Raw genomic sequence first — 8,703 nt, forward strand, 5'->3', positions numbered from 1 at the left:
AAAGGACACAAAGAGCAAAAACAACAAGCAATCTGCAAGGGGGGGGTGGATAAATAAAAATAAATAAATAAATACAGGCACACAGAAGAATGCACAGCAAATGGACACAGAGCAGACTGGAAGCAAGCAGCAAGGGGGGCGAATAAAAAAAACAAAACAAGTTAAAATGAACCTTTGACTCACCTAAAGATGACACTTAGGCTAATTAATAAAAGGGAGGAGGGGGCAGAAAAGATGATGATAACCAGCCCGAAGGAAAAAGAAGCACATAATTAAGCAAGCAGGTGGCCACTTGCAATTTAATGAACACTTTTTTATTTGGATTGCTGGCCGGACTAGGGAAGGTCTTTAGCTTAATCTTCTCCCTTGAGAGCTCTAGATGGCTGGATGCCAGGATTTGTTCAAATTAGACCCCTTTTCCTTCCATAATTCATAAAATTCCTAATGTCCATATCAAGCAAGCATAAACCAGGGTGCGCACTCCTTCACATGGCATTCTAACTAACTACTCCAGTCTTCAGGAAGACACTATTCGTACTTCAAAGATCCCATTTAAAAAGCAGGAAGTATTGGGAGAAATCCCACCTTCCTGTGGTAGATTGAATTACATACCCCAAGGAAAGTAATGTTCTTTATCTTAATCCACATTCCTGTGGATGTGAAAAATTTGTAAATAGGTCCTCTTAGAGATGTTATTTTTACTTAAAGTTGGCCAAATGAATGGGGGGTGGGGCAGGCAGCGGGTCTTAATCCATATTAGTGGAGGCTTATAGTGAGAAAAAAACCTGAAGCCAAAAGGTCAGAGAAAAACACAGGGAAGAACCAGAAGTCAGTGGAAACCGGAAGAACAGATCATCATGCAGGAAGCAAGCCAAAGGATGCCAAGGATTCCAGCGAGCCGGCCCCAGAAGGCTATAACTTTGGAAAAAAAGCATTTCCTTGCCAACTGCCTTGATTTTTGGACTTCTAACCTTCAAAAATGTGAGACAATAAATTCCTTCTATTAAGCCAACCCATTGTGTGGTATTTGTCATACCAGCCTGGCAAATGAGACACTTTCTTTTCTTACATATATCCTGAAGTTAATTTTAGCAGTATTTTGTTGACAACCAGCTGAAGGTAGAATCAAGTCTCAAAGAGAAACAGGGTGCTGGTTTAAGAAGGTGCCAAAATGCTTGGTGTATTTCTCAGTTTTGCCTAGAATAAACGTATTAGCTACAAAAGGGCTTCCCTAGTATGAACTAACTGCCCAATCAAAGTGTCTGTTTATTAAATTGCAAGTGACTATCATATATCAAAGAAAGATCTCTCAAACAAAACCATAGGTATTTCTGATAAGGTGTAAGTAGAATATATACATCTTTAAGTATTTTCTTTTTTTTTTTTTCCTTTCTTTTTCATGTAAACTTCTATAAAAACAAGGTAAAGGGAGCCAATGTGGCTTAGTGGTTGGGCACTGGCCTCTTGTATATGAGGTCCTGGGTTCAATCCCCAGAACTGGTGCCTTGGAAAAAAAAAATGGTAAAGATTCAAATGTGGCAGGCAGGATTATGGCTTCATCCATTCATGAGTTTTTCAAGGAGTTGCAGCTAAAAAATATTTAAATAAATAAAAACTGAGGGATTTTAATATCATTCTGAAGTTACTGCTATAATTTCTTTGGTTTTGGTTTTGCTTTTTGTTTTCCTTTTCTAGCTTAAAAAAATTCTGTATTAAGCCCCTCATAAGCCAAAGTTTTCTAAACACTATTTTTTCCATATTTGTATCTTTTTCATTAGCTGAAAGCTAACTAGCATTAAATTAAAGACATACAAATCAAAACTCATGTTTTCTCCAAATAACTTCACAAACATGTTAAACAAGAAAAAGAAGTTATAGTTAGGCACTGGGAGGCTCTAAGAATTTTTCATTTTTAAAGAATCAGATGTGACTGCCAACAATTCTGCGGTTTTAGTTGCTTTCAAAAGGAGGAATGTGATAATAACTCCTGAGTGGAATAATTTTGGCTGGATTTGATTAAATCTAAGCTTAAAACTCACAGAGAACAGCTTGGACTGCATTTTTTCAAGAAACAGCGATGCATTTCATCTTACTCTGTCCATGCCAGATTCCAGGCCTTTTCAGAGTCTGGCACTAGATAAGACACTAACAAAGCAAGCTGTAATACTCTGGGTGATATGAGTTACATAACTCCAAATCAACACTAATGAGTGTGTGTCTCACTAAAACCCTGCACGTGTAATTTTGGAAAGGAGAGCTAAATAATTCTATGGTCTTTTCCTTTGGCAAAGGGCTATTTCATTAAGCTCCTAAAGAGTAACCAGTGCAAAAGAAAATGGGTGACAAATTTTGGATGTATCCAGCTGGTGTTTTTGTTTGTATTCTATTGGCTTTTTCATTTGGCATTAAATTATCTCACATTCTCTAGAAATGTATCTAGATTTTGTATCCAATAACTTATGATTTGTTCTTGACATTTTCTGGTGACTTCAGGATATTTGATTTCAATACCACTGATGACAATCATAGAATACTTGAAAAGAATCAACTATGTGTTGGAGAACTCCAGGAGTCTCAGTTTCCAAATTTGAATCCAAAAATATTAAGAAATATTAAGAAAAGCTTGCTGTCTCTAGACAAAGGATCTGGAAAGGGGCAGCCTAGAAAGACAGACATTTTTTCTTTAGACAATAGCCTCTTTATTCTAACCAAATACCTTGGGAAAAAATACCAGCCTGCCCTGGTTACAATGGTTAAAGGCTGAATGGAGAGCCTGCACATTCATCCTTGCCCAGCTGTAATAATTCACCCAATCTCTGCCAGGTAGTGTCAGAGAAGAACAAGTGGGGAGCTAGGATTTTCATCATTGCTTTGTGGTAACAAAACTCCTTCCCCCATGTTATCAGTATAGACATGTGGGGAACCTGTACTCTTTCCCTTGCCTCTAGTAGTAATAAAGCAGTGCCCCCCACATGCCTCTGCCAGCATGGCATCAGAAGAGACCTGCTAAAATAAGATCCAGGGTAGTCTCCTAACAAAATACTCACAATGTTCTGGATATAATTTTTTTTTTTTAAATCCCAAGAACCAGGAAAACCTCAACTTGGATGAGAAAAGACAAATTAACAGATGTTCACACTGAGATGACAAGATGTTGGAATTATCTGATAAGGATTCTAAAGCAGCCATTATAAAAATGCTTCAAATCATTACAAACACACTTAAATGAAAAAAATAGAAAGTGTCTTAGATTGCCAGCAATGCTGTGAGCTGCTATGAAAAACACTGCACAAGTATTTATTGTCTCAAGGTTTTAAAGGCTATAAGTCCAACATCAAGGTCTTAACAGGCCTACTTTCTCCCCAAAGTCTGGATATTCTGGTGCTGCATTGCCACAATCCTGGACGTTCCTTGGCTTGCTTCTCTAACTCAGTCACATGGTGGTCTTTCTCTTCCTCTACCTGCTCTTCTGGTTACTGCTGACTTCTCTGACTGACCTTGTCCAAATTTCCCATCTTTACAAGGCCTTTAGTAATAACGAATAAGACCTACCCTTGTTCAAACTGACTACACCTTAACTAATAATATCTTTGAAAGATCCTATTTACAAAATGGATTCACACCCACAGGAACACAGATTAACATTTTAGCATGTCTTTTTGTGGAAGACATTATTCAATCCCCTAGAATGTCTCATAAAAGAAATATAAGATATAAAGAAAAACCAAATGGAAATTTTAGACCTGAAAAATAGAATAACTGAAATTAAAAAAAAAAACAAAAAACTCATGGATTGGTGTAAAGCAGAATGAAGAGGATAGAAGAAAGAATCTGTGAACTTGAAGACAGAGTAAAATAAATAACCCAGTCTGAATAAGTGAGAGAAAATGGACTGAAAGATGAACAGAACTTCAGGAACCTGAGGGGCTGTAAAAAAAGATCTAGCATTTATGGCATCAGAGTTCCAGAGGAAGAGGAGAAAGATAACAAGGTTAAAAAGCTATATAAAGAAATAACTGCTAAAAATTCACAATATTTGCAAAAGAATCTAAGTGAACCCCAAGCAGGTTAAACACAAAGAAATCCACAGTAAGATACAACATAGTCAAATTTTTGAAAACTAAAGATAATGAAAAAAATCTTGAAAGCAACAAGAAAAAAAAAGTTACCCATGTGGGGAGGGGCAAGGAAAGGGGAAAATTCTGTTGGTGGCATATTTTTCATTAGAAACCGTGGAGGGCAGAAGGAAAGACACAATGTTTTTCAAATACTGAAAGAACTATGAATGTAATATTCATCAGGAATAACCTTCAGGAATGATTGGAAATCAAGACATTCTCAGATTAAAGCAAAGAGATTTGTTGCCAGAAGACCTGCCCTAAAAGAGTGATTATCAAAATAAACATACACACACAAAAGAATGACTAAAAAATTTCTTGAAACAGAAAGAAAATGATAAAAGAAGGAGTCCAAGAATATTGAGAAGGAATAGAGAACAACAATAAAAATAAACATTTGGGTAAATATAATAGACTTTCCTTCACCCTTTGAATTTTCTAAATTGTATTTGTGATTGAAACAAAAAAATGATAACATTGTTTGATGTAGTTCCTAATTTGTGTAGAGGAAATGATTAAGACAATTATAAATGGAAAAGGCGAAGAAACTTAAAAGGACATGAGGTTACTACATTTTATTCGAGCTGGTAAATGTCCACATTATGGACTATGTTAGGTTATGTATATAAATAAAAATAACTAGAGGGAAGAGAATTTGGCTCAATGGATACAGCATCTGCCTACCACATGAGAGGTCCAGGGTTCAAATCCAGGGCCCCCTGACCCATGTGATGAGCTGGCCCCATGCAGTGCTGATGCGTGCAAGGAATGCCGTGTCCCCTGCATAGGGGAGCCCCATGCGTAAGGAGTGCACCCCGTAAGAAGAGCTGCCCAGCAAGAGAAAAGTGCACCCTGTCCAGGAGTGGTGCCCCACACATGGAGAACTGACACAGCAAGATGACACAACAAAAAGAGACACGATTCCCAGTGCCACTGACAAGAATGCAAGAGGACATAGAAGAAAGCACAGCAAATGGACACAGAGAGCAGACAATTGGGGGGGAAGGCAGGAAGGGGAGTGGAATAAATAAAAAAATAAATCTTTAAAAAAAACAACAAAACTAGAGCAACCACTAAGAAAGTTATACAAATGCATACACTCAAAACTCTATAAATAAGTTAAAATGAGATTCTTAAAAATATTTTAGTAGTCCACAGGAAGGCAAGAAAAAGAAACAGAAAAACAGTGAACAAACAAAATGGTAGATGTAACCCCTAGCATGTCAATAATTACGTTAAATGGAATTACTCTAAATTCACCAATTAAACAAAGATTGGCAAAGTGTATTTTTAAAACATGACCCAACTCTATGCTGCCTACAACAAACTACACACAACTAGGATGTCACTGAAGGGCATCGTGCCTGGTTTCAATATTGTACTAGAGTGACATAAGATGTGACCATCAGAGAAAACTAGGTAAAGGATAACCAGGACCACCTTACATAATTTTTGCAACTTCCTGTAGAATCTCTAATTATCTCAAAATAAAAAGTAAAAAAAATAAATTACCTAAGTTCAAATCTGGTCTCTACCATTCCCTGTGTAAATTTGGGCTCATTTAACCAATCTGTGCCTTGTTTTTGTCATCCATAAAATGAGAACAGTATCTACCAAATAATGGTAAGACATAATCAAAACAATACATTAGTGGTCTGTGAGTAATAAGTGATTACTTCTGTATTTCTCATTTTCCTGTGTTGGAGAGCTAGGCAAGACCAAGCCTTCTTTTATCTTTGATTCTTTACAGGATCTTGTTCATATTCAAATTGTTCATATTCATCTATTATCTGGGAGCCTACATGACCAATCAATTTTTCTAAGCATCTTTCCAACACATCTATGGAAATGTTGGCATGCAGGATGAACACAGGGTAGACACTGAGCATAGTAAGGTGCAGGCATGGGCAACTCTACATTCTGACTTAATCAACATCTTACCTTAAGAATCAATATATGTCTCCCAAAGCACAGGCCGTTTACAACCCTGTATTATTAACTGAACAAAAATAAACAAAAACATATTAGAGTTTAATAACTAAAAAAATGTTTAGGAAAAGGAGCACATGAATAGGAACAGACCAGGAAGCCAAGATAAATTGTGTTATAACAATTTGATAGCTCCTTGGGGAAAAAGTTGTTGGATTTACATTCTATGCTAGGATAAATTCTAAATGTATTGAGGCTTAGATATGAAAAATAAAACAATGAAAGTACCAGAAGAAAATGAGAAACTTCCTTTATAGCCTGGAAGTAGGGAAAGCTCTTCTAACAATGACAAAAAAAAAAAAACAGAAGCCATAAAAGAAACAATTGATAAAAGTGGCTACGTGAAAATCAAAAGGTTGTACATGACATAAAATATCAAAGTCAAAAAACAAAGAATACATGAGATAAAAATATTTAAGGTAAACAATAAGAAAAGATCAATAATCCTATTTTAAAATTTACATGGTTATTCCTTGTACCATTGTTTATAAGAGCAAAAGATTGGGAACAATCTGAATATCCATCAATAGTAGGCTGAATGATTGAAAAAACTATAGTTTTATAAATTTCACACGGTAGAGTATTATGAAGTTCTAAAACAGCAACAACAACAAGGAAGATCTTTTTGAGTAAAGGGGGAAATTAGAAGATACTTTATTTGTTTATTATGCATAAAGAAACTCTGGAATGATATATGACAGATTAATTATACTAGCTATTGAGGGAGTGGGCAGGTAGGTGGGAAATGGACAGAAAAGGAAAATTTTTCATATTATAACTTTTGATATTTTTGAACTATTAAAAAATTTGTAAAAAAAAGCAAAAATAAAGATAACTGTTAAGGAGGTTAGGAAAAGATTATTGTGTTTTTTATTTTAATCTCCATTTAAAAAGGCATTCCAAGTGATATTTTTAGACTAGAAACATCCTGGAAAATACCTACTAATCAGAGTCTTAAGATACTACAAAGAATCTCTGAGTCAAAATGTTGAAAATTGACTTCCCTTTCAACAGTCTAAGAAAATAGCTAAAATGTACTTTAAAATATGAATAATAAAATATTTTAGCAATTTTAAAGGCTTTAACAACTTGTACCTTATCAAATTCTGAGATGTAGCAATGCCACACTATTTTAAAGAAACATAAAATACAGGACAAAGACACCAATGAGCATGGGTAATTGGCAAAGGAGGAGAAGTAAGTGGATTTTGCAGTAAGCGCATGACTAGTAGAAAAATATCAAAAACCTACGTTTTATTATAGCAGTAATTTAAAGTTTGAGAGAAATGTTCCAACATCTCATTGTCCAAATCCACATCTATTGGGTGTATATATAGTGTTCGTTTGTTTTAATTGACTGATTGACTGGTGGGTGAATTAAATTTATTCGTTCATTCATTCCAGGTTCATAACTTTCCTTTTCATTTTATATAAAATAAATTTTGAAGTAGAAGGGAATTATATTCTCAAAACTTACAAACCTGTACAGATGAAAAATTTCAATTTAAAGTTAAAAAGCAGTTTTGGAGTAAGGAATTTAAAATTTTTTGTGGTAATGAACACAACACTGTGATTTTTACTAAAACACATTGACTGTGAAGTTAAAAAGCAGTTCTTGGCAACTCACCCTGCAGCATGCTCACAGTCCATGTCTAGGACTGTGTACTCGTCTCTTATTTCTTAATAATCTCTTTACTCCCTTGCCTACCTATGGCATGTCCTTAAATCCTTTTATGCAACAGGAGCCAAGAACCTAGAAGCCCAGAACCCAGAGTCTTCCACCAGCATATTTGGTGAGCCAAGCCAGTAGATAAGGAGGCAAGTAACGACCCCCAACTCTGCCAAAGACTGGTGAGTTTTTAATTAAATCCTGCCTGTGCCCTCTTTTGCCTCTGCCCAAGACTCTCACCCTGGGCCGTGTTTGTTCCTTACTCAGCCCCCAGGAGGCCCTACAGTTGTTCCTATTAATCCATTACCTCCAGGCCTTGAGGCTGTTCGCCTGTTAGCCATACATCAGCCTCTGCTCTCAGTGCCTCTTAATGTCTGATTTAACTGCAAACTTGGTCGCTGGAAGTGGTCTCTCTCACAGTCAAGCCTTCTAAGACCTCTGCAATAGTAGGCCAAAAGAAAGATTTCAAGCCAGCCCCTTTTTAGGAAGAATCATGTGGTTTGGTAGCTTTGGTCAAGAACTTAGTGTTACCAGATTTTATTTAGGTTCTTGGCTATGCTGCAGAAATGAATTTCAAGAGCACACCAGGTGAGTTAGGCCAGTAATTTATTCAGGTAGGGAGGGAAGAGAAATGGGAGAAAATAACAGATCAGGGGTCCCAAGTAGAGAGGAAGGGGGTGGAAAGTGATAAAGAGGAGCTGATTTACAGGCTACGATTTCCCATTATAGGTTATAAATGCCCGGGTTTTACTTGCATGGTGACTCAAGTGGGGGAGAAGCAGCTGGAGTCTGGGGCCAGAGGCAAGAGAGCACAGAGAGCTCACTTAGGCCTTGCACCTGGCTTTTGAACTGCTAATTATCCCACCCCTTTGCTAATGGCCTGGGAGGAATTCCAGCTGTTTACTGTTTTGATTGCTTATTTCCCCC

This window comes from Dasypus novemcinctus, chromosome 16, assembly GCF_030445035.2.
Source record: "Dasypus novemcinctus isolate mDasNov1 chromosome 16, mDasNov1.1.hap2, whole genome shotgun sequence".
NCBI classification, from domain to species: domain Eukaryota; kingdom Metazoa; phylum Chordata; class Mammalia; order Cingulata; family Dasypodidae; genus Dasypus; species Dasypus novemcinctus.